The 26985-nt window shown below is 38.7% G+C and overlaps 2 long non-coding RNA genes across 2 annotated transcripts; one reads left to right on the top strand and one right to left on the bottom strand.

Moving 5' to 3' along the window:
• The first annotated feature begins 203 nt into the window (after positions 1-203).
• LOC124074997 lies at positions 204-22479 on the top strand. The gene is made up of 3 exons (XR_006845944.1): positions 204-293; positions 7381-7482; positions 22015-22479. It is a non-coding gene; the product is annotated as an uncharacterized LOC124074997 (long non-coding RNA).
• On the bottom strand, positions 15780-26897 carry LOC124074996. The gene is made up of 3 exons (XR_006845943.1): positions 26738-26897; positions 23721-23982; positions 15780-17691 (listed from the first exon to the last, which is right to left on the bottom strand). It is a non-coding gene; the product is annotated as an uncharacterized LOC124074996 (long non-coding RNA).
• Between the last annotated feature and the right edge of the window lie 88 nt (positions 26898-26985).

Raw genomic sequence — 26985 nt, 5'->3', positions numbered from 1 at the left:
TTCCTCTTTTCAAAAACAAAACAGTCTTCATTCTTCTAAATAGTGAAAAATAAACGTCAGTACATTTCATTACTGCACTCAGTCTTTACAAACGTTAATACCAACTGATAAATTCTAAACAGTTTGTAAAAAAAAATAATAATACAACAACAACAACCGGAATACAATTAAGGGCAGGTGACTTTCACGTCATAGTGCGCGCGTGCGACTACAAGCAGCGGAAGCGCTGCGTTACGTTGTCGTTACTCTGCCGGAAAACTGAGAAAAACTTGAGAGAAAGCAACACAATGTAGGTAAGTCTGTGTTTGTAGCAGGTTAAGGGTGTTAAAAGTTAAAACCAATAGTTCAACTGTCAAATTTAAAATCTCTTCTCGTGAGGAAGAGAAGCCGGTGCCCTGATTTATTTGTGCGTGTGTTACCTGCCGCAGGTGATGAAGCTAGCTTCTTACTGAGGCCGTCATGAAGGAAGATTTTAGCCTCTCAACTCAAATAATTCATTTTAGCCCACAGACAAGCCGCGTTGAAATTTGACACAGGCCTAGATGTCACGTGTAATTAACAGCAGCAATTAACACGCTTCTGCACGTTTTGTGTGATGACTGCAGCCGCAGTTATTCCACCACCAGGTGGCAGCATTGAACCGTGATTTGTTGGAACTGCAGGAAATGGAGGAATGTCTGATAACAGTGAGGTGTTTGATATCTCAAAACAACGCCGCTATCAAGAGTGATTATTACTGAGATGGATGCATGGATGGCAAACACTTAGGAACAGTAATTTTAGGAGGATGTTAACTGTAAAACTGCTGTACATGTGATGTTAAATGAAGGCACAGTATTGTAGGAGTGGCCAACACACGCTATCTTCCTTCCTCAAAGTAGCTCAATTTACTCACTGTACACTTGCATTAATGTAAAGATTGCACGTACTGTATAATTTGTTATGTGTAACCTACAAATTACTCTGTGTAATACTTTACAGTATGCATCCTAATAGATAATTAAGTTATTTTTAGTCTAAAGTATTTGTGATTTTGTCATCAACTATTTGTAATTGATTTAATGCCTGACTATAAAAACATAAATGCATGTTACTGAGTACAAATCAAAACCTTCCCTCTGTCTAAATAAATGGGTTACAAAATTTCCTGCAGGCCCTTTTTGCAGCCAAAGTAAGCCTTTATTTGAAGCTGAGCTGTGATGCAGTTTGTGCTTGAACAATTAATCAATTCCTTGCAGTTATTCAACAGAAGAAAATAGTCAAAATAATTTTAATAATCAATACAATTGTTTATCAGTAGCTTATTTATTATGCAAAGATGTCCAGCTTTCACTGTCTTTATCTGTTGTATGTTATTTTGAGGTTTTGGTTTGTAAGTCAGACTACTCATGAGTGATTTGAGGGCATTTTTTAACTCCCAACTGAATTATTAAGCCTGGAATTTCATTATGTTCAGCAGTGGTGGAAAAAGTATTTTTTTAAAAGTAAAAACATCAATGCCAAAATCTCTTAGAATAAAAAGTACAAAAGTATTAACATCAAAATATACAAAAAGTGCCAAAAGTAAAAACACTCTGTACTGAGAGCAGTTTCTCAGAATAATGTATATTATGTTATTGAATTAGATCAGGTGATGCATTAACATGTGCATCAATTTAATGTGTTGACTAATTTTAATAACTTTACAAACTGCTAGATTTCTCCTTGGGGATCATTAAAGTCTTATCTAATATCTATAATAATACATCGTAATATATATTTTTATCTACTATTCAGAGTAATAATTTATGATATAATCAACAAATTACTTAGTAACTAAAGTTGTCTAATAAATGTAGTCCTATAAGAAGAATTTGTTGCTTGCGATTATTGCAGAGTTGCGGAAAATGGAACTATAAAGTAAAGTACAATTACCTCATAATTTTAGTTAAGTACAGTAAGTATACACAGTTATTACCCACCATGGTTTACTGTAATTTTGCAAATGATTTATAATAGGTTTAGGTTAATCTTTGACTGCGAAAAACTTCTGAAACAAACTTCTTAATCATTCAAGTATTAATGATGAAAAAGTTTTGTGTGTGTGTGAATGTCTTTAAGCAAAATACAAAAACACGAATGATGGCAGTTTCATGTGGAGCCTTCATTCCCAGCAACACTGAGCAAAACATTTATCCTGAAACAGATCCACGTTAGTGCCACTCAGTGGCTAAAATTACAGGACTATAGTAGTCTCAGGCAGCCCCCCTGGTGTGCAGAGCATGGGTGCAACCTTTCTTCCTTCTGGTGCAGCTCAGTTAAAAAAAGACAGGTCCACATTATCAGACCTGATCAGAGGGTGAAGTTGAATTCATCAAGCCAGTCGGACGCTCAGAAAGGCGTCTCTGTTGGAGCAGGACTGCCGTTCTCAGGCCTTCCATAGCATCACGCAGCTCGGCCTGAATGCATGAGGGTTGCTGTCCATCCCCTTTTGTCATAGAGCCGATAACACAGCTCCAGATGGTAGTTTATTGTGGCCTGTGACCCCAAGGTCACAGGGTCAGAGCAGAGTGAACAGAGGCCACTCGTTAAGGACTCCTCATGGAGTTCCTCTTTCTTCCGGAGGACGCGTGGCTCGCTAATTGAGGGCCCTCCTCCCAAAAACCCCAAGTGCGAGGTCCTTGACACCCAAAAATGACCGCTGGTGTGAACTGCAGGGGGAGGAGAGAGGTGTGGGGAATGAAAAGGACTGATTTATATTTGTTTTCGATTCTTTGCCAGATCTGCAACTAGTCACTGAAGATTATTTTAATGGCTGGCATATTTTTTTAGATTTTTGACAATATTTTGCTGATAAGATGTCAAATAATCATGCCTTTATGCAAGTGCAACATGCAGTCACCATTGATGATTTTTATTATCAACCTCTCAGCCACTTTTTTAATTATTTAGTCTATAAAATAGTCCAAATTGCATTATTCTGAACGCTACAATGAAAAATGTTCATATTTAAGAAGCTCTAGCAAGAAAATATTTAGTTTATAATTTATAATTTTAGTTTGGTGCGTGATCTAAATTAATATAATAATAATAATTATTAATATTATATTATTGATTTTCTGTCAATTGACTAATTGATTGATTGACGAATGGTTTCAGCACTGTGTTGCTCTGCTCATTGACAAAGGAAGATTGTCAGCCATTTATTCCACATGTACTGCCCACATGAGATGATCTTTTTGTTCAAATGAGACTCCTAGATATATCAAAATTATGTCTCTTCCCTAAAACAAGACAGTGAAATTGTCTTTTTATTCTAAGACATCTCTTTTTATTCTACCACATTTACCACAGATATTCCGGCAAAACAGAAAGTGATTTTTCAGTGAACGTATCCGTAATAATTGGACAACGGTGCAGGACTTCAGGAGATCTGTTTGTCCGTACACTGAAAAGACAGAAGGATGAGGAGAAGTTGAAAAGGCGGGCCAAGCTCGCTGGGAACCTCAGGACCAAGCTTTACCCACAACCCTTCACCCCACCATCACTGCTCACTGGGATACAAACAACCTTTGTGGCTTTTTTGTCTCCCTCTTTCAGTTTAGACAAATGCAGAGTGTTTTGTATTTTGGGGTTTGAGCAGCGTCTCTCTTCCTCTGGATTTGCTGCCCCAATATGCAGGCATATACTCAAGCAAAGAGTGTGTGTGTGTGTGTGTAAGCCAGCTTTATCAATGCAAGCGGTCAAGTCTTCTCACATCGGTGAAAAATTCAAGGCTCTACCATTAACATGCCTCTTACAATCATCAAGTTTCATTCCCCTTGCAAAGATTTGTATGACTTTAAAAAAGTACAATCTGAAAAGCAACAATTGTCTGACAGATTTTTACATTTTTATAAGATATTTCTAATCGTTTATATATTCTAAAATGATTTCTTTCCATTTCTCAAATGGAACATTTTCTGAAAGTTTTCTTTTATGAAAGTCATAAATTCGAGCTTTACCATAAAGCTTCAAGAAGACCGGGAGTTGAAGGAGGATCCTCTATGAAATTTATGAGGAACTTCATCAGAATAAAACTTCCACATTGTAGGGTGAAACTGAAAGAAACTACACAGTCTGTCCAGTGATGTTTATTTGTAAACGACAAAGCCACAGTATTTATTTATGAATGCTTCAACAAAAAGAAACATGTAGAATAGGCAACAAACATCGGCGCTGTGGTGATGTTGCATTTTCCTTGCATTGTTTTGCAATGAATACTAGTACTACATATACTGTATGTTTCATATTATTGTAAACCTTAGCCTCATTAACCCTGTTTGTATTTTTAAAACTTCTTTAGCTTCTTCTTTTCTCTTTACTCTATCGAATCAATGTTGGTCCAGAAGCTAACGGTAACATCAGTCTGTCAGATCTTTTAATAGCTTGACTGATACAAGACAATTTTTTTTTTACACTTACAAAAAAGATAGCAAATAATGGTGTATCAGCCAATATATTTATTTTTCCATAAATACATAACATAAACCAATACTTAGGATTAATAAATTTGAATCGTGATGACAAACTGGACTCAATGGGACATGAAAATCTCTCAGTTTCCAAGTACTTCGAGCATATTGTTGGCATTTCTGTACTGCAGTTTTTTTCTTATTTAGCGGCCATCTTGTACACCACTGTCATGTATCTGTGACACACTGATGTTAGCCAATTGATTGGTTGGTCGAGCTCTATGTCCTTTATTTTGTAAAAATGGCCAACAGCAAGCAATTTTTTAATTCATTACTTTTTGTCATATTTCAGACATATGAAATTCTCAGCAGCTTCTTCTTCTTCTTCTCTTCCTTACGTAACAAAATAAACAAGTCACAGCTTACAGTCAAAGCATTCAGCAGAATTGATTAACTACACCAGTTCACCGTGAGCCAGTAACGTTTCATCCTTCCCTCCTGCTGGGCTGTTCTGCAGAGTAAAACCGTCTCACAGTACCAAATATATCTCGTGTTATTGTGATGACGCACGTCGTCATTACAGATCATTGTATCGGTTTCATACACACATCAGGAGTGCTGTGTATGTGCAAGCTGTATCAGTTTCTCAGCATGATAAAAAAAAAAAGAAAAAGAAAGAAAAAGTGTGGGCCGCCTTCAGTCGGCAGCTCGGCTTTCAGATCAGCTCCACTGATATAATGGCTTCTTTAATCCGAGCCAATTAGACCCACAGGGCACAGGGAGTGGCTGTTTTCACACTGCAGCAATTTGCGCTGGGGGTGGGAGGACTGATTGACAGCCAGCCGTGTGAAAACAGAGCAACAAAATAGGTTATAATTTGAACCCATGGAGAGGCAATATGGAGGACGCAGCCTGCATGGGAAACACTTCTGTGGGAGCGAAGAGTTTTATTACTTCAGAAACATTTTTTTTGGGAGCATTCGATCAACCCAAAGAAAATAATTGAAACCCCTTCATATCATACTGAGAAACAGCTTGTCAGTTTCTTGATAGCTTTTAAAAATTTTGTAGCCAAAGAATTGATCAAATCACACAGTGTTAGTTTGCTCTAATACCATAGTATTAGCATTACCATTTTTTTGTGTTAGTGACCACTTGCATTAACTACATTTATGAGAAGAAAGACATACAACCAAGATTTTTATTTTTATTTTTATTTTTGCCTTGTAGGTGATTTCATATGAATCTAATCAATGAATCTATGCAGTGATAAAACTATAGATGATTTTTTTTTTTTTAAAAAAAAGAAACAATTAAAGAAAAATCTTCAAAAATAAGTTTAATTTTGTGAAGCACAAATTTAATTTTTCTTCCTTTTTATGTCTTTAATCACTACATTAATCCTTAGATTCAGCTTGAATGCAGTTTGTGAACTACTGTTTAAATATATACAGTAAACAGGTGGTAAGATAAAGCAGTATTCCTTATCATTATTGTTGAAGTTACTTACTGTTAAATGCATTTTTAACAGGTCTTGGTTACTGTACTTGGATACTTATTTGCTGTTATAGTAAAAACTAAGCCAGCTGTTTTAAATATTAACTATTATTAAGTATTTAAATATAAAGCAAAATAAATTATTTCTGTAAACTACAAGGTGTCCTTTAATCTATGAAGCAAAACATCATAATAACCGTAATAATTTAAAAAATGGCTTAATACCAACAAGTCAGCTTACGTTTGAAAATTGCGCAGGTCCTTTGGTCACAGTGATTTGATGCTGCTGTCAGAGCCTCAGTACCTGCAGTGCTCCAAAGCTCCAGCTGGGGGCGCTCTGAAGTTGTATCAACAAAATGACTGCATGGGAATTGCCTCTTTTTCAATATTCAGCCTCTGTTTCAGTCAGTGTGCTGCATGTCATGTGGGCAAAACTCCTGAGGATCATTGATCATTGAGAGTTCTTATCGTTCATATTCCTCATTCTCACAGCTGTTCCTCTAAACTGACTATTGATTATCAATCCGTCGCACATACCACATCCACACTCTGCTTCATTGTTAGTTATGATGGAATCAAAACAAATCGGATTCATCATTTGTCTGATTTTGGTTCATGCTATTTTCTTTTAAGCAGTTATTATGAAGTGTACAGTAAAGATGTGATAAGAAATGAAGGGAGAGGGAGAAGGGGGGCCCAGCTAGACTTGAATCTTGTGTTGCGTATGTCATGGCATGCTGTATTTGACTTTTTAATTAGATATATAAAAAGGCTGGGTCAGATGGAGTGAATGCTATGGTTACACCTGGACACACTGTGATGGGTTAGTATTGTAGTCCCATTGCAAGAGCGCTCCACATTATTTAGACTTTAAATCAACATACGCTTGTGGTTAAAATCTAACATGAGAAAATTGCTCACATTTATCTTTTTGATATCGACTGTTGTGTTTTTAACATTTTCAAACAGAAGCTTGCAATGTATTGCTGTTGAGACAAAAATATGACACTGACAAGAGGCAACAATTGCATATTAAAAGATGTGAGAAAATGTTGGAAAACACATTTTGACAAAGCTAAATATGACCCTCATGGTGCTCTGGTGGCTTCTGGGGACGTTTTTTTTTCTTTATTTAGACATTTGCTTGATTCTCATTTTCTCCACCATCTCATTCGAGTTTGCTCAAGTCCATATTTTCATTTCACTTGAAGGACAGTTTTGAATGTTTGGCATCCCAAAGTGCTTCACATCCATCAGTCAAGTACAAAATGTCCATCAAATGTGTGATTGTGACACATTTAAACAAACAGCGTCCGGACAACGTTATAATCACCTTTGTGTGTGTTTTTTTTTTCTTTTTATTCTTGTGCCCCTCAGAAGCATTAACATGTGAAAGCCTGGAGTTCCTGTGAACTTATTTGACCTCTGACCTCTCGTCTATGTCTCGCAGACAACAAATAGCTGCAGCTGCAATGGAGGGCTCCCATTTGGTTCTCACCCACAGACTCCAGTTCAGATTGATTGGGTCCTGTCTGCTCGGAGGCAACAATGAGTGAGTAAGAAGAAGAGGTGATTATTATAAGTTGTTCTGACTTATTTTGTCCATGAATGACTTATTGGGACACATTCTTCACCCTCTCTTATGCACTTAACATAGTTTAAACATATTGGAGGCTAGACCGATGTGCCCAGATAGGCAACACATGCACGGTGCAGATCGCCGTTCTCGTACCTGAAATCCCTTTTTAGACTGCAGATGTTTCATACTTGGAATGAATCATATGGTATTTAATAACCTGCAGAGGGTGCTGTGTTGAAATGAAAGAAACAGATTGTGAGGAATCATTTTGAATCAAGTATTACCTGCTAGCTTGCTGGGAAAGATGCTAAAAATGGAGAGGACATCAGTCATTGAAGACATTTCTACTTCTCAGCTGAAATGTTTTCATTGCTGATGGAAGTTAAAATTATCTATTGATTGGAGTGACGGATGGCGGAGTGGGTTAGTGCGCTCATCCAATGTACACAACATTGAAATCCCTTCATAGCTGCAACCTGGGTTTGAGTCTCGCCTGTGTGTCTTCCTCTCTCCCTCACCCCACCATTTCCTGTCACTCTCTCTGACTGATCTAAATGCCCCCCAAAATATTTTTAAAAATATCCAGTAATACATTGGTAAATAAACAATGATTTGAGAAAAGTTTGACTTTGAACCTGTCCCAAAAACTAATATCCCAATCTGATTGCACTGACAGTATAACTGTGGTGATTCTTCTTAATTCTTCACTTATGGGCCACCTTAATCTGCTCACCTTTTTCTGTTTTCTGACTGACAGCAGGATGTTTTACAAAAAAATTCAACTCACATTTTGGATTTTTTCACCTACAAGCTACAGACAATATCTTAAGTTGGCCTACATTAAACAGCAGAGAGTGGGAAGGCAGCACAAGGGGAAAGAGATTTCTTTTTTTGGTTTTTATCTATCTCTCGGATGGATAAAATGCTAAAAATGGGTCATCAAATATGCTTTGATAACAGTTAAGATACCTGGACAGGCCGCACAAGTAAAGTCTATGCATGGGGAAACACTGTAAAGAGATTAATACCATAATCTCTATCATTAGCCTGAAAATTAGATTGTGGATGCCTTCAAAATTCAATCGTGATTTAAAATTGTAAACTAGTCTCACATAATTTCGTCTGGCTCGAGAATGAATTTTCTGCTTTTCCACTCTGTTGATCAACATGTCAGAGTCTCTGCGTCCTTGGGACTTACTGGTCTACACAGTGTGGTTTAGTACAGAGCACAGAAGGTATTGGAGTATTATTTAATCATTTCTGAAAGTGGGCCTCTGGCTTAGAGTACAGTTTTTGTTCCAGTTTAAAAAAGAAAAATAATAATAAAAACTGAAGAAAATGACAAAAATAAACACTTGACACATGCAGGCATCTTCTTTGGCGCCCTGATCGCTTTCACAGGTTGTGTTTACTCTTTTTCATTGAGAGGGAAGCTTCTAACCCTCCTGAATGGCAGAGAATTTCCATACACCTCAAACACGTTCACATGACTTCACAAATGCACACACATGTGCCCGACAGACACATTCCAACACGCAGTCAGACGCAGACCTGCACAGCCGAGACTCAGACATGCAAACGACACGGTACACACTTTCTCACAGCTCTGCCCAGACACAAACACACCCACAGTGTGACGCAGACAGTTTGAAGGGCCTCATCTCGCCTGCCTTTATTTGCCTGTCTGCTCCGTCTGACCCAGCCTTTTTATATGTCTAATTAAGAAGTCAGACCCTCCAGCGTGCCATGACATACTCATGGCTGATTTCTATCCATGTTTTGTGCCTGTGTGTTCGTCTGGATGGATCGGCTTTATATCGTCATCTATAAGATATTGTTTTCCCATCGAGCCCGCCGACCCACTGTCAGTGTTCTTGGAGAGTAGAGGGATAATTCACAAAATGTTCAATAGCACCCACTAGACTGTTTTTGTGGGAAACCAGTGAGTGGATGACTTTTAAACACAGGAAGAAATTTCGGACAATGTTCATTTGTGTAAAGCGGTTCAATGGGGCATTCCCATGCATGATCTTTGTCACACATTCATAAGCTAAACAATATGTGGTAATCTGACAAAAAGGAGAAGTCAACACATTCTTTTTAACCCAGTGTGGTCAGTCTGTGTTGTTTTTTTCTTTACCACATTATTTAAAAAAAAAAACTGTTAAGTTTAGATGTGTGTCTGTCTGTGCACACTTGGTGTGGAAATAATTTTCCATGGTCTGCTGACTATGGACGACACACTTCATCCTCCTGTCTGGCTGTCCGGGGAAGACTTCCCCTTGACCTCTCCTGACTGAGTCACAACCTCTGAGCCTCTCATCAAAAAGGAGGCCAAGAGGTTAAACTCAGCAAATCAGCAGGTCAACAACCTCTTTATCTGGCCATGACCCCCGCCGACCCCACCCACCACCAAAATCCCACCACCACTCTGCAGTTTAGGATTGAAGTGTTCCTGGTATTTAACATTTCCAAAATCTCTGACGTTTTTCAGCTGCTGTCATATCATATCATATATCACATCATATCGCTCATGTTGAACGCTTTGGAATCTTATGCTGAGTAGTTAATTTACAGTGTTTTATGCTCCTGTTGCTTCATGTGATCATTAACTGCAGCAACTAAGTATATTTACTCGGCCTACTGGAATATTTTCATTTTTTTTCCTTATATTCTATCTATATCTATATATATATATATTTTTATTTACAGTTAGGAGAGAAAAACTTACCTTTCAGATTAACGCTTGGAATTAAAGAAACTATATCATAAATTATAATGTATTGGTAAAGACTGAAGCACTAATTTTCCTTATGATCAGTTGCATAAAAGCAGTGTTCAGATGTGGTCATATTTCAGATATCAGTGAGCCGCTGGCAGTTGTTGACAGGAGACTTCATATCTAAACTTCTCCAAAATGGGGAAAGATGATATAATATTTCAGTATAAGTCAAAGATTAGAGTCTAAAAAGTCCAAAAATGAAAAGGGCTTTGTGGTTTAAAACATTTTTTATTCTTTCCTGCCCCCAAAATCATCTCACATTGATTGATCTCTCCATTGAAAAACTGGACTGGACTGAACTACCTTTTTAACTGCATATAAATAAGATAAAGTAGCTACAGCTCAACCATCTAAAACTATAAAAACGGTGCTTACACACTGACATGTCTACTTTCTGCAGAATGAGTACTTTTACTTTTGGTACTTCTGGTAATGCATTTATTTAAATTAGATTTTAAATGCAGGGCCTTTACTTGTAACGGAGTATTTCTATGCTGTGGTATCACCTCATTAACAAACGTAATCTGAGTATTTCTTACTTCTATATTCACCACCGACTTTCCATTTCAGCAAGAATTAATGGTATTAGACCAGGAGGGTGTGACTCCATAAAGACTAACCAGCGGGATGTCCCAGGTGTCTTTATGAGAAATCCCAGAGGCCTGCAAGCACACAGAACAGCAATCAAAGGGATCAGAGGTCAAGCAACTTGTGGATTTAAAGGCCATCGAAGAGGGTCATACAGAGAAACCTCCTCCACACACACACACATTCAAACAGTCAATTGTGTGTGGCGAGATAGTGAATTAGGGAGGAAGTGACCATTGTCCGCCTGCCCTGAGGTCAGATCTCTTCATGTCACGCTTAATTTCTGACCTTTTAACAGGCAGAGGAGTGTAATTTCTACAGTGTTTTAAGATGTTTGTTTTTCATAATGATAGAGATATTGACATGCTGCGCATTATGGATGAATGGAATAGCCGAGTTTACAATACCAATACCAAAATAATTTTCATACTTTGAAAAGTATTAACGTGTTTTTCTACAACCCCACATTACCCATTTCACAAAAGGAATAAATTTTAAATCATGTTTCATACAGTAAGTTTGCTTAAATAAAATACAATTATGTTTTACAAATAAGCTAAAAAATCTAAATTTGTACGAAGCGAATTGGAAGCATTGTCTCCTCTGCTAAGCTGTACGTTCACAGTATTTTGTCTTCTGTCGTCATTGCCGCAGTCCAGTTCAGGCACGAGTAAAGAAGACTGAAAATCTGAGGCAACATTTGATGCCAACTTTTAGTACTTGACAAACAAACAGTGCTGTCTATTTCATTTACTACCAAATAAGTACAGGTATTGGGGTTCAACACACCCCTAATTTCTACACATTCAGTAACTGTAAAAATGAATTTCAGTATTTTAAACACAGACATATAGCATAGATGTTTTATACACAGCTCTTTCTGACTGTCCTCTCTCGAGGCCAATTGTGTAGCTGTACCACAACACAGAGTTTTCCACAGAAGCTCTGCACAAGTACCATGGCCTCACCAGACTTTTTAAGCTGGTGCATAAAGTGAGGCCTCTTGTGGGACATAACATCTCCATTTATGGCAGAGAACTGTAGAGAAGTTGAGGTCACATTAAACAAATAACTTGATAAATAACTTTTTACAGCTAAAGTTAACAGTGTTAATACGATGGACTGTATGGTTCTTCTGAGTTTGTTGTTAGTTGTTTTGCTGTTGTATCGTTCTGTTCATCTAGTCATGTCCTTCTTTCATATCCAAGTATTTAGTACTTTATTTTTTTTAAAACAATTAATTAGTACCTAGTCGACCGACAGAAGATCAACTATTTTACATTTAAGTGGTATTTTTTTTGGCTTAATTAGCAAACATTCCCCATACAGTAGTTCCAGCCTCTTACTTTATGAGTTGCTTTTCTTACGTGACAGTAATGTAGAATATCCTTGGCCAAAAGAAGCAATTGGAGTACGCTTACTTGATCTTTAGGAAACTGTGACATTTCACAGAATATGCGATTAAGTGAGAAAATAACCTAAATGAAAATTGTTGCAGCTCCACAAAAGAGGTTTCAAATACTTTCGCTCAGTGTGAATATGAATCTCAGTACACTTCTTACACCACTGCATTCAAGAGATGTTTTTAAATTAAATTTGACCTTCACACTCCAGATTGAGAGATAAAAGATGAAGCCAATCTGTTTGTGAAGCCCTTCATTTCATTTTCATTGAGGCATCTGCAGAACCTGAGGGCTTATGATCTTCTGCGGGTTTCCCCAACAGTAACAGGTAGACTTGGACAGATTTAGACATCGTGCAGACAAGAGTTTGCCATTGAACTTGAACCCAGTTCCCTCACACTGCCTGATTTCACGGTGGCAGCCTCAAGCCCTCCAACAGCCCCCCTTCACGCCACCCCACCCTCAGCACCATGCCTTGTCTTTGTGAAGCTGTCTTCCTTGACTTTCCGCATCCCCCGTCTGGCCCTCTGCAACCTCTCTTCCATCTCTGCCCCTTCCCCTCCCGCGCCGCCATTCTTCACTTCTGGGCTGGGGGGCTCCGGGAGACGGCCCACTGGGACTTGCAATGCAGAATGCTAATCAGGCCCTCTGTGGCACTTCCCACGATTTTCCTCCCAGACACGAGCTTTTGTTTTGTTATTGATTCCATTATAATCAGACGGTGCTCGTAGCTCTCCTGCTGTCTAGAGGCTGGTCTGCAGAGCCGACTGCAGCAGAGGGCCTACCTGTCATATGGCCCCTCTCTCATTCTTTCAGGATTTATGTTTTACCTTCAGTAAAACAATACAAATTCCTATGTTTACAAGATCTGCAGTGGTACTTAGGCTTGCACCAACAGTGGGATTTTGCTCTCTTTTAATACAATTACTGCCAGTCAAAAAAAGATTTGGGCACACTAAAAGTTTGCGGGTTTTTTTTGTACATCTGAAGAAAAACTATTTGGAATTTACTGCAAATACCCTAAAGTGTACTGAGAAAGTGTGTTTATCTTGTCGGAATCAGACTGTATCTAACCAGACGTTGTCTTGATCAGTCTGTAATTAGGCTCCTGTAGCCGACAATCCAGTCTACTGTATAATTTGTACAGCTGATACCAGCACTGTGTGTTTTTCACACTGGGGCGACTGCCAAGATCTTTTTTAAATCAGATCTTCCATATTGCAGCTTGATGCAACATTATTCATTTTTATTTAGTTTACCTTTATTTGTACTGCAGGTTAGTCAAAGTTCAGCTTTAGTGAAAGCAATCACAGGAGTGCAGAAAATTAACTTTGTAGGCAACAATGTAGGTCATTGCTTAGACTGCAGCACGTCTGTCCTAAATCAGTTACATAAACATTTACTGTACTTTTTTGTGAGAGGAACAACAGAGTTGGCGTTTGTCTTGTACGATGACTGCCCGTTGATTTAATGTCTTTTAATTAAACTTCACCTACGAACTGTTCAGCCCTTAAATTCTAACTTACTAAAGGCAGAAACATGGAACAGGGTAGATCACCTTAGCCTCTATCTGGTAAAATGTGGATATAAAAAAAAAAGTTACAAACAAATGCTTTAATTTTGTTTTATTATACCATGATTGAGGACTTTTCCAGTTATTTATCAAATAAATTTCAATCATAACCAAATTCGCTACTACAACCAATCTGTGCTGCTGTTTTTCAACTTTAGTGTTAAGTTGATCTTTAAAGTTATTTACACCATGCAACAATAATCAGTTTTACATGCAAACAAAACTCCCAAAGCTAATTCTTTGTTTTTTAAAAAAGTTCACCCAGTCTGAACAAAGTTGTGGTCTTCTGGCTGCAAATAAAGTGAGCACAGGTTTATACTAGGATGGCGTCTTTTTATTAGTCAGTACAAACACTCCTGATGTCAAGTGACATGTCCTTATTATCTGCAAAGTTGTGCCACAAATGTCCAAAAAAAAAACCCAAATAATGTTGTATGTCATTCTGATAATTTGGGACCCCCTTCCATCATGGAAAACCTCAGCCTGATAAGATAAGAACTTTATTGATCCTGCAGGAAATTGTTGTGCCAGGGTTGCAATACAAAGAGGTAAACAAAAGTATCAAGTAACCACACAAAATATAAAATAACGGAGTAGTATAAAAAAATAACTGAGTACTATAAAAAAAAAGCAGAGTATATACATGACATAGATAAAGGCAGATAAGGTGCAAAATGGAATGGATAAGGTGCAGATACAATCTTAAAGTGTTGATAGTAGTGCAGGATAAATTATTATGGATGAAGAGCAAAACAAAAGAATTATCTTTTTAAAACATCAAATTTAATTAATCATTCCTATGGTTATAATTTTCCCGTTCACCTGACAGAGAACTGTGCACATTACACATGCCTCAGTGAGCACCGCTTACTGTGGACAGTTCATATCTGTAGTGAAACAAAAGCTCAGAAACCTTTTTTTTTCCTCCCCCTCGATTAAACCCCAGAGTGTTTGTGCGCTGAACGAGGAGCTCGTTCCTCCAGATGTTTCTCGATGCTGTGTGCAGCTGAAACCACTGTCCTGCACCTCCTCAAGAGCAGCTGTGCTACTCTCTCGCACACACATCATCCAGATGTGACTCAGATTCTCCTTTGTGAATGTACAGCGCGTGTAAACATTGATCAGTCATGGTGTTTATGAGGATGTTGTTCCCTGTTCACTACTAGAGTGTTTCCACCTTCAAACATTTCTAACGAGGCTGTTGTGATGTAAATCAATCAGTTACATATCTGTACAGGAATATTTCTTTCATTATAGTGCAGAACAACCATGTCCTGATCCTGAACTAACATGTCACAGGACCGTTTAATCCAAGAGGAACCACTCTTTATATTAAGTCCTTTCTTAAATTCACAACAAGGTGGTCTGATATGTGCGTAATGCAAAGGGAAATCATCTTTTAACAAGTCAGACTACTGGCATCATAAATATCACAAAATGCATCTTCTATGACAGACAACACTGGTGGGGTTTAACAGAATTTGCAGAAATTATGAGTGTTTATATAAATGAGTGTAGATCAAATGTGTGAGTGCATGAGAATCGATGGTAAAGTCGCAGGCTCCAGTCTCGAATCTGCTGGGAACTGCTGGGTAGGAACGTATGAGAGCTTTTTGTCCTTTTGAATATCACTGGCATTTCACTGAGCAAGGCAAACCACCAGCTTCTGTTTAACTGTGGTGACAGTAAAGGCCGAAGCAGAACAAGTATAATTTTTTCATTGCCTTACTGTTAAAAAGTCAGAACCAAGGTTTATTTCTCTTTTTTTCTTACCAGTTTTTGTGAATATTCACATAATGTTAAGGATAAAATACATTAATATATCCTGTTGAGCACATTACTGCCTGATACGCTACCAGTGTCAAGTGAACTAAATGAGGCATTTATTTATTCATTTATTTATTATCATCCATACATAGTCGAATTAGATAGGCGGATGATGTGCTGCAGAAGAGTCGTGGGGCAGTTTTGTAAATATGGACGTAATTTGATGGTCCAACGAATCTGTGAAATATTGATTGTGCCACGGCTGATCCTTCACACTCTCACCCTACATGATGTACATTTTAACACATAAACATAGACGTAGGCAGTTATTATCTCATTGTAAACATTCATACTTTTATTGATTAACTGCAGTAGAAACAGTTGCATAGTACAAATATTCAGCACGTTAACAGTAACTAATGTGCAAATCATGCTTATAAGGCTCCTGAAACAGTAGCTCATAGTGCAATATAATATGATCTATCACGTGATTCCCTTCAAATAGTATTCAAACTGCGTAAAACCTTTTGCAAACATACTCATAAGTTCTTCACATTGGATCCAAAGTCAATGCATTCAAGTTCATATTACACTGTCAGAGGAACTGATTTGAAATGTGGAATTGTATCCAGATTTTAGTCTCTGAGACTGACCGTGAAATGACTGATTAAATCAATGAAAAGACAACACTTACGCAGACCTGCTGAAAAGAAAAACACACTTCAATAACAGCGCAACTGACAAATTGCACCTGTGCTCATTTAGTGCATGTTAGCAAAACAACACAAGTCATCACATTTCTCTCAGACTGTCGACACAAACTCAACCCGTACACTTAGCTGCTCATGTGCAAACTTAACAACACAATTCATGTGCAAACACTAATTCAAATAGTGCAAGTATGACATAACCTTCTACCCATGTCCATTAAATTCTTTTGCATAGATTAAAAGATAAACAAGTTGCAGGTCTGATTGCCCAAAACTCTCCCAGTAGTGAGAGAGTAGAGTAGCTCTCTTGATTAGACGTGCACTAAAAAAATATACACTACAACTTGATAAGTGTAAAAAGTTCCATTAAAATTATGATCCAATATGCAGTTCTACCTAAAAAAGAAATGTGTTGTATGTGATTAGTGGCTGTTAAATATAATTGTATGCTGCATACAGTTATGAGATGAAGAAATGTAATGAACACTGTAATGAAATCTGAAATCTGCAAGATTGATAAAAAAAATAAATAAATAAATAAAAATATTGTGGCTGATAGATCAAGTCCAGGATACATTTTTGACATTGCATTAGAAAAACAATTTGAAATTCTTCAAGTAATTCAGTCCAGCAGACTGATTGTCGACAGTTTTACACGAGACAAATGCACAAATTTAATTGGTAGCAGAAATAATACTAACACAAATAGGATTCTGAAGAAAGGTGAGAAGAAATAACAAATGAAAATGCAAAAATTAAAAAAAAAAACAGAAAACATTTCAACATCTAAGATAAAAGCAGGATCAAATTTTTAAAACTAATAATACTAATAATTCAGTACACTATAGCAACATCATCTAACCTTTTTATACTTATTTTAAAAATCAATGTATGCGTTTTGTGTGTGTGTTTGTGAGAGAGAGAGATCTAAGCTCTGACCTACATGAAAATCTAGCACAAATTGCCTGAACAGCTGTGTAGAGAACCTCCCAAGAACACAGTGTACAGCACACACACCACACACACACACACACACACACACAGAGTCCATTTTTGCTGTCCTTTATCAGGTTGTCCACTTGTATCAGAATCTTCTGGCGTGTTTCTGCCGTCATTCATGTTCGTTAGTAGCTGCACAAAATGGTGACTCATGCATCCACTACCAGCTTTAACTCCAGGTTGTGTAGTCTGTCAAGTCGTAGAGATGGCTGCTTTCACACGATCAGTCTGTTTCCTCCAGTGTGTCAGTGGCTAATGATGTAGTCCTGTATGCATCGAACATCACTGGGCTCAAAGCCACAGTCCAAAGAGCTGAGAGGCAACAATCAGGTGATTCCCAACTCCAGACTGATCAGAAACCTTAAAGAAAAGAGAGGAGATGTTAAAAACAGCCTATTAATACGCTACAACATAAATCAAACTCACACTTATCTACAGTCTTCTCAACTCACTAACCTCCTCGTACAGCTTTTCTATTCCTCGCTAATAATACAAATACAGTATGTGGAGTCACAGAATATCTGTTATGTGTGCGTATTTCTAATACCTTTATTTTATTCAAATGATGTTGGTGAACCAGTTGGCTAAAATCCCAACAATTCCCCAGTTGCCCTGATTTTACTGTGTTCAACTTCACTGCATTTACATTAGAGGACTAGAGACAACTAAAAGATATAGATCCCAGGAGGCCATCTTGGTTAAATGAGGCTCAAAGGTACTGCATCTACGCATGCAATTAGTCCAACACATGACACACATATTCGATATTAACTTGGAAACAAGCCTTTCTGGACAAAGACCCATGATTTTTGTATGACAATGTTGAATATGTGGAAGCATTTTTAGTCATGGCTCATGTGCACAGACTCAAACATATGTGGGAGTCTAAGCTAAGCCATGCAGGCAGAAATTATCACAAGTCCATTGTCGCTATTCACTGTTTCACTTTCTGAGTGGCCTCTACTGCCATTTTTAACACAAACAAATAACCCTGACAGATGAGGTAAAATCTTCCCTACAAGCCCCAAAAACACCAAACTCCAAAACAAACATGTCTATATTTGCCAGTGTAGACACAAGCCACTCTCCCAGTCACCAAAATCACACATACTTCTCCTCTTCCGACTCCTCTCCTCCTGTCTCCCCTCTCCCCCCTTCTCCTCCTCGCTCTCACTATCATTGTCTGAGCCACCAAAGTGTTTTTTCCCACGCTTTATTTTTCACCGTCCTGTTTGCAGCCAGGGAGGAGGAGGAGGAGGAGGAGGAGGATGTGGTGGTGGGGTGTTAGAGGGGTGGAGGGGAAAAGGAGGGAAATGGGGGGGGGCTAAGAATTGATGGGGTCGCCATGGCAACCCCACATTGGCATGCCCCTGATTGGACTATGTGGTGGCTAATTATTCAGCGCATATGCTTAAAAAAAAACAATAAAGTAGGACGTATTGAAATGCAGAGCCAAGCATTGCATGGTGTGGGATTAACATATGAGCCCAGCGCTGCTTTTGAAGGAAGATTCCTCATTTCGCTCCATGTAGAACTTAAATGTTACTGACTCAAAATTATAATCATTATAATCATATTTTATGTTAAATACATTGGGACATATCTAAATTTGAATTGTCATCCCTTTTTTTTCAGAAATTTACTATTTTTGTTTTTGTGGACGTTCTGTGATGAACTTGATGAAGAACCTACTAAAAATAAATACATGGGAATATATGGGAAGATTAAAAATTCACACTTATGCCAGTTTGCATATGAGGATCAGTCCAAACTTTACATTGAGGCTGTGAAAACTACAAAACAAGAGCAGCATGCTAATGGCAGGCTTCTGAGCACTGGCATGACAGACAAATTGTGTGTGTGTGTGTGTGTGTGTCTCAGAGGCACTAGGGATGGAGGGTCTGCTGAGTGAAAGAAACCAGTGGGGTAGGGGTTTGTATGTGTGTGAGAAGGAGTGGTGGTGGGGGTACGTTAACAATACCCGGCATTGTTTACCAATCTCCCTCGTCCATTAATCAGGACGATCCGGGTCTAATTGGAGTTTTGGTTAAGCTGGTCTCCAGACCCCCGTTCCCTCCACTGGCCTAAATAATGGCGTTACGCCACAAGTGCCGCCACACATTGGGAAGGACAATGTGCCGCTTGTCTGAGGGCCCAGGATAGGATCCCCACCCTCTCCTCTTCCCCTCCTTTCTTAGAGCCCCCTGCACCCCCCAAAATAAACCTCACACAGAAACACAAAGACGGCCTCTCACTATTGAGATCTCACTGTCGCAGGCTCCCCTCTCCTTGTCTGTCTACCCCCCCCCCCCTTCCATCCAGTCTTTCTCAGTTCTTCATTTACACTGCGCTTTTTCCTCCTTAAATTCATAAGTGGGTCCCTCATTTCTGGAGGTTGTGGTGACAGTTCAATGGTCAGTTTGAAAGAAGGTGATCCTCCTCACTGCTTAGTCACTTTGTGAAGGTCGACTAAACTGCCACTGTCATATAACAATCTCCAAACTGTAAATTTTTATGGAGAGATTTTTAATGTCTTCACATTATCTGAAGGAAAACATGCCTCTCTAAAAGTTCAGACATGTAAAACCCTTTAAACTGAACGGACTAAACTGACTGCTTCCAAAAAAAAAAAAAAAAAAAGTAACTGTGTCAATTTAGGATCTTTCCAATTAAATCCCATCCCATAAAAATACATGATCATAAAGTTGAAAATTGGGTCTGAAATTTTGCCCTGTTGGAGACACAGGGTTTTCATTTAACTGCAATTATTGATTAGGGTAATTTTTTAGATGATTTAAAGGTTATTTCCAGTAGAATCTCAAAGTTTGAACATTCCTAGAGTTCAGAAATCAGTGAAAGCTATTAACACCGTGTCAAATACTCCATATGGCAACAAATATTCTTCTACAAGCCAAACAAGGAATGTATTGCACATGTGAGAGAACGAAGTGTAACAACAAGCAGAGATTTATGGAGACCACTATGTTGCTAATTACGGCTCCTTGTGGGTGTCAGGGAGCATGTAGGTGTTTTTTTTTTTTTTTCTTTTTTCTCACATCATCAAACGAAGCTCTCTGCACACGCCTGCAGCGTAAATATCATGTGAATGCTCCACATGCACATGAAAAAATGCCAGTAGAGCAGTAGAGCTTTTCAATCGAAAACCCCTTGGAATAATCTAATTAACGTCCAAGTAAGTAAGCAGTCGAAAAACAGTTTTCAGAGCGTGTGTGGAAACCCACAAAATGGTCGATCGTCGGCGTCTGCAGTGTGACGACGGGCACAACGAAAGCGACGCAGGAACCGCAGCTGCCCTTAAAAATGCCAGCTTGCCGACACTCAAAAAGCCACCGGCTCTACGCTTTCCCCCTATCTCATCCGTTCCTGCATGTCTCTTGGGGCGATCTCTACAATTAACACACTGGCAGTAATTAACACTGTCTTGAGGCAACCAATGGCGCGGAAAGGATCGGTGGGGGCCAACATGAAGTGGGGGAAGGTGCAGCGCTGGCTGTCCACGTTCCCCTTTTTCAGCTGCCATTTTGTGCCAGTCTTAACACCTAAGATGGTGGCAGGACTGTGACTTGCCGTGTGGGAGAAGAGGACAAGCTGGCAAGGGAGGGGTCGGAGAAGAGGAGGATTATGGGATTGACGAGGGAGTCTCTTATTTTCATTCTTCTAGTCGGTACATTGCTGAACGGTTACCAAGATGGGGGGTGGAGGGGGGGATGGAGGCGGAGAGACAGAAAGAAGCATGATCATCAGATTGCTGCCCTACATGCACCACATATAGACACACACACACACACACACACACACACAGAGGAAGAACAAAGTGTTTATACAGTGTTGGTGCGAAACACAGCACCCTGTGATGGTCTATTTGTGCAAAAAAAAAAGAAAGTGCAATTTACATGTCCTTAATATACACAGCACACATACGAACACACACACACACATGTGCCCATGCATGAACACACGTGCACACACACACACACACACACACACACAAACAACACAGCCGTTCTCATGGTATGGTCTGCCCCTGAGCATGCAAATGACATTCATTATGCAAATGCATACAAATCAGAACCAACCATCTGAGAATCCAAGCTGGGAAAAAAACGAAAAGAATAAAATTAAATGAATGAAGGGGGAAAAGCATAGAAAAGAAAGAAGAAGCAAGTTGGGAAGTGTGTGTGTGTGTGTGTGTGTGTGTGTGGGTGGGGAAAAAGTAGTGTGACAATTTCAAGGTGCAAAAAGCAAGTATGAACACATGTGGTCCATAGATAAAGAGCTTGTAACTTATGTCTTTGTCTACCATAAAATAAGGTTTAAAATATAAAAAGCTGGATGAATCTCCAGTATAACATTAGGCTGCAGGCGTCAGTATTTTATAACAGATACATGATTGGGAAGCAGAATTTGGAATTTTAAGACCAGTACATAAAAAATCTTACAGACTTATTTTGACTGAGGTAAGGGATTTTTTCCAGTTGGATATACTTTGTGCTCCACTACTTCAGTTGATAGTTGAAAATGATAGTTTTTAAAAGATTTCTACTTCATAGATGCAATTCATGCTGGACAAATTTAAATCAAAGAAGGGTGACTGGATTACTGACGCATCATATAGCCTCATTGTCTTGTTTTACCCGCATTGTCTCCTTGTTTGTGACCAAGTCCATTGAGGTCTTTAGCAGGAAAAGCAGCAGAATCAACTGCACAAGAGCATCAGCTGGAGGCTCCAAACGATGGCAAAGTGAAGTGCTGCTAATTGCCTCTCAAGGTGTTCTTTGTTTTGTTTCTCTCGCAACCACATCATTTGTAGGACATGCTCTCTACAATCCGAGAAGAGCTACATGAGCATTATCATCCCTTTATGAAACCCTGAAACTCACTAAAAGCAGATAGTGTATTTTTTTTTCTCTGTGAAGCTGATAAGGCTAGAGGCTCTGTTTCTTGGTTATTAATTCTGCCTTTAAAGTTAATAAAATGCATAATAAAAACAATTCAATTTGGAGTCACCCTCTGTTTGTCAGTGATTCCACACTTTAGCAGGTGTGTCTGCACCTCCATGTCTCAACCGTTGTGTTGTTCACAACTCATCTAATGACTGCAGCAACAAACAGATCTTCCTCCTAAAAAGGATTCAGGCAAGAAAACTGTGCTAAAAACAAAATTTAGCCAATAATCTAACAGCCTGTTAGAAACAGATTGAGGCCATAATCTTCCCTGAAATGAATTACACTTAGAGGAAGAAATTCCTGAGTGTGTGTTATGTGTGTGAGAGAGAGAGGCATAAAACAAAAGGGAAGATTCAAGATTTCCTGGACTAAAGTCTGTCTAATAATAGGTTTTTGTTTTTTAAGAACGTTTCCCACCATCCCATTCAAGCTCTCTTATTCTTCTTGTCGAAAAATAGAAAAACGCTTCAGTACTTTGCACTTGCAGTGATAACGAATCTTTTCATCAAACCAGCGAGATGTGGACTTTGTGTCCTCCCAGGAAAGCATAATTTAATCTGATTAGTAATCAGTTGGGAGGCCACTAATCTAAAAACTAACAAACAAACAAAAGCAAAGCTGATACAACTAGCTGAAGGACACAAAACCTCTGAGGCACAATACAAGAAGACTGAGTGCAAAGTGTTGTAGTGCTAGGCAGTCAGTTCACATTTTACCATTTCTAGCTACAGATGCATGGGACTTGGTGCATAAGGAAGAGGCGGAATTTAGTCGATCACAGTCAGAAATGCTTGTCCTTAACTGAGCCCTGCAGTCTTCATTGTATAGTAAAAAAGTGTCTGCTTTGCGTGGTACCTCACTACAGGGACTAATTTCCTCCTGAAATGAGATGTTTGAACAGAATGGGAAAGGATTCATTCCAGCGTAGTAAAACAGTGGGATGTCGTTTATGGACAGAAAGGTTGTTTTACTTAATTTACAACAGAATGTGTCTTAAAATCTGTTACTATACTCTTAGTTGGAATATTTCTATGTGCACACTAAGGTCACAGCTAATAATTCTGTTTCCCAAGAAACACCAGATCATTTTGTCATTTTCCCTGACACATCTTTCAGTATGAGTAGATAGATGTATCTATTATCTGTCACTTTGCATTTGAGTGTATATCAGTGTGACTTTTCAACCTCTTGATCGACAGTTTGTGCTCACACACAAACTAACTGGCATCCTGTTAGTCATCCTGTCCACCAGCAAACCACAGGATTACCACGGTACTGTGTCTGTACAGCAAACCCATTTGATGTATTTTTAACAACAGTTCAAATATTGATTATTTGTATTTCCCGGTACACATTAGATCCTCTATGGGAGACCCCAACCCTCCCTTTAAAATCTCCCCCTATTGCAACACGGCTTCATACCTTCACGTCATCAGTTGGCAACGTCCGTCGTCTGAGTCCAGTCTTCTCTGATGGTGTTTTTTTTTTGTTGTTGTTGTTTTTTCACAAACTTAGTTCTCTTCCTCCGTGCAGGCGTGTAATGGGATTCTTGTTACTTTCGGTTATCTAGCTTTATGAAGAATGTACGTCACTCATACAGCTAGATAACCAAAGATAACAGACAACCCCTCAGGCCTGCGAACACAGCTCCCTGCCAGCAGAACACACGCAACCTCCGACACACCTGTAAAGACACACACAGATAGGGAATGATGCTTAAAGGGCTAATTCACCAAAACAAAGCCAATTTACCATGTTTTCCACATATTCAAGAGGTGGGAATAATGACAGTAATAGTCATAAATCTGGAGTGTTAGTGCAGATGATTTATTGCATGGTGTTAAAAACGCCTCAGTGAAATGAGATGAAAAACAAGCATGACTAAAGATTCACAGGGGATACTGCTGGGAAAACACATTTTCCAAGCTATTAAGTGTTTCTTTATATGACTGAAATGTGAATGGGTTCTTATAGGAATTCAAAACAAAGCGTTATAAGCAACCATCCAGTGAACTAAAGACAACCACAGTAAAGATCTTTATGAGTGGCTTCGAGCTGCAGATAAAATAGCACTGAGGGGAATAATTTACACAAATAGTCCTGTAAAGAAAATATTACAGCAGAATGCAAATAGGAAATCCCTTGAAAACTGAACACATGCTTTCACTATACAGTAGGGATAAATACTCAATTGCTATATAAACATATATGAAGGTTTTCAGTCCATTTTAAAGACCAGTCTGGAATTATTTTAACTGCACAGGCAGGCGATGTGTACATAATATCAATAATTCTCAGGCATGGACATTTTTCCATTTTCAAATACTGCATTATCCTGAGCATTATTCAGATATTATGAGCATAAAACATTCACATCTTCAAAAATAGTGCCTAAACAATAACAATAATAATAATAAAAAATCTATTTATCTACAGTGCAGCATGTTAGTTCAGATGCATCAGGAATTAGTTTGATGTACTGCTCAGAAGTACAAACACATAAGTGACAAGAGACGCTTCACCTAATTGTGCAGAAAACTTATCAAATGTGAGAATTTATATAAATAAATCTATAGATTTGTGGCACTGATTGTGGATCTTATTGATTTAATTCATTATAAGAGCAATATGTTTCTTTATTCCACCTTTATTTAAGGCATCAGAAGATATTTGCGTGTGAGATTTATATATTTACGACGGATTTATTTATTTATATATTATGTGAGAAAATCTAGAATATTTTAGACATCACGATAAATGCATCAATGTGTGTGTTTTAACAGATTTTTTTCCTCGTCGCTTTTTCCTCATTAACTGCTGCTTGTTAGGCGAGGGACGTGACGTCACCGGCTTTCAATTAGTGCGTTAGCAGCGAGGTGTGATGCCTAATTAACACGCTCTCTCTCTCTCTCTCTCTCTCTCACACACACACACACACACACACACACACAGTTATGGAGAGTATGTTCTCTCACAGCATCGTCAAAATTAGGCCACTGCTTCATCCACCAATCACAAACACACATCGCTGACTGAACAGTGACAGCAGTTGAGAAAATGCAGATAAAGGTATACACACACACACACACACACGCACACACACCTTTTACGTCTTCAGCTGCTGCCTTTTTGAACGATCTTCTTCAGAGAAGAGGTTGGTGTGTGGCGCGCAAGATTTGGATTCTTTTTCCCAAACACATGGATCCATTAGTGCGGATCATTTTGCTGCTATTACGTTTGCAGGCCGTGACACACACACACACACACACACACACGTTTCAACAAGACGTCAACACTTCATGTTCGCTCCTACTGATGACTTAAATTCTCCCATACGGCCAGCGTTTCCACTGAAGCGTAGTGATGTTAAGCTTACAGTATTTAAACGTTTTGTGTATAATGCGTGTTTTGTTTTCCAATCCTCTCTCTCTCTCTCTCTCTCTCTGTCTGTGTGTGTGTGTGTGTGTGTGTGTGTGTGTCCGAACTGGGTGACAAGCTGCTGCATAGTCTGCCATTGCCCTTACAAGGATTAATAAAGCGGGGTTTTTAAAAAAATGTTTTTATAATACTGAAATAAGGCCACTTTATTTCTCTTATTACATGAAGTTTGACTAGGAGGTCTGCATTTGTTACAGGGCATAAAATAAATATATAATAAATAAAATTCACGAAATCATTTCATTTTATGACCCGTGTGTATTTAACCCGTTTAAATTTAACGAAAATTGCTATTGTTGCGATTTTTTTTTTAATTTCACTGTCATTCAGATCTGCTAACTTAATTGAAGCAAGTATTAAATCTTGCAACCCTGTCTCCTAAATACTGAGTCCTCCTGTCTGTAAATTAACGCCTCAAATGAGATGACTTTTCCCAAATGCTCTAACGCAGAGACCAGCAAAGCAGTGACACAATGTAGGCTGGAGTAGCTAGTAAAAACCTCCACGGAAAAGAAAGGATAAAGAAAGAAAGACACGTTAGCTGCGTCCAAACTGAATACAGGTACACTGACCCTGAAGTCCCTGCAGGGAAATTACACTGAAGTTTTCGTTTAAGGTGAGTTGACAGCCATACAGTGAAAAAATGTTCTACTTTAATAGATTGTCAGGGCCATAAAAGGCTGCTGTAAATGCTACAAAATGTGAGCGGAACAGTGGCGTCCCCAAAAAGGATCCAGAAAGGATTTTAAAATGATTTCCAGTAGTAATCAATTAGTTCCACACAGCGTGCTGCTGCTGCTGCTGCTGCGGGGACGCTTGTGTGTGTGTGTGTGTGTGTGTGTGAGTGGGAGAGAGGAAGAAAGATGTACCATATGGATTTTCCTAATTTGCTTGCATTGATAGCTGTAACCATGTGCGAGACGCATCGGTGTCACTACATAAAGTGTGGACTGTAATCCGCGAATCCACGACAGCCCAGAGGTGAGATCATTCATATTCACCTGGAAGTTGGACGAGTTGGAGGAAGTCCTCGTCTTCATATATGGTACTTTTAGGTGTGAGTTCCTGGAGTTAAAGAGGAAAGGGGAAAAAATGAGACACAATCCCTCTAAAATATCCCAGATATCTTTAAAATAAGTAGTAATAATGTACTACACGAACATGTCATCTCTTCTGCTCTCTCTCTGGAAAATCCCTGGAAATACCCGACGTGGGAAACCTGCCTACTAGGTCACTGAAAGCCCCAAAC

This window comes from Scatophagus argus, chromosome 17, assembly GCF_020382885.2.
Source record: "Scatophagus argus isolate fScaArg1 chromosome 17, fScaArg1.pri, whole genome shotgun sequence".
In the NCBI taxonomy this organism is placed as follows: domain Eukaryota; kingdom Metazoa; phylum Chordata; class Actinopteri; family Scatophagidae; genus Scatophagus; species Scatophagus argus.
This window is presented reverse-complemented; position numbering and strand designations above follow the sequence as displayed.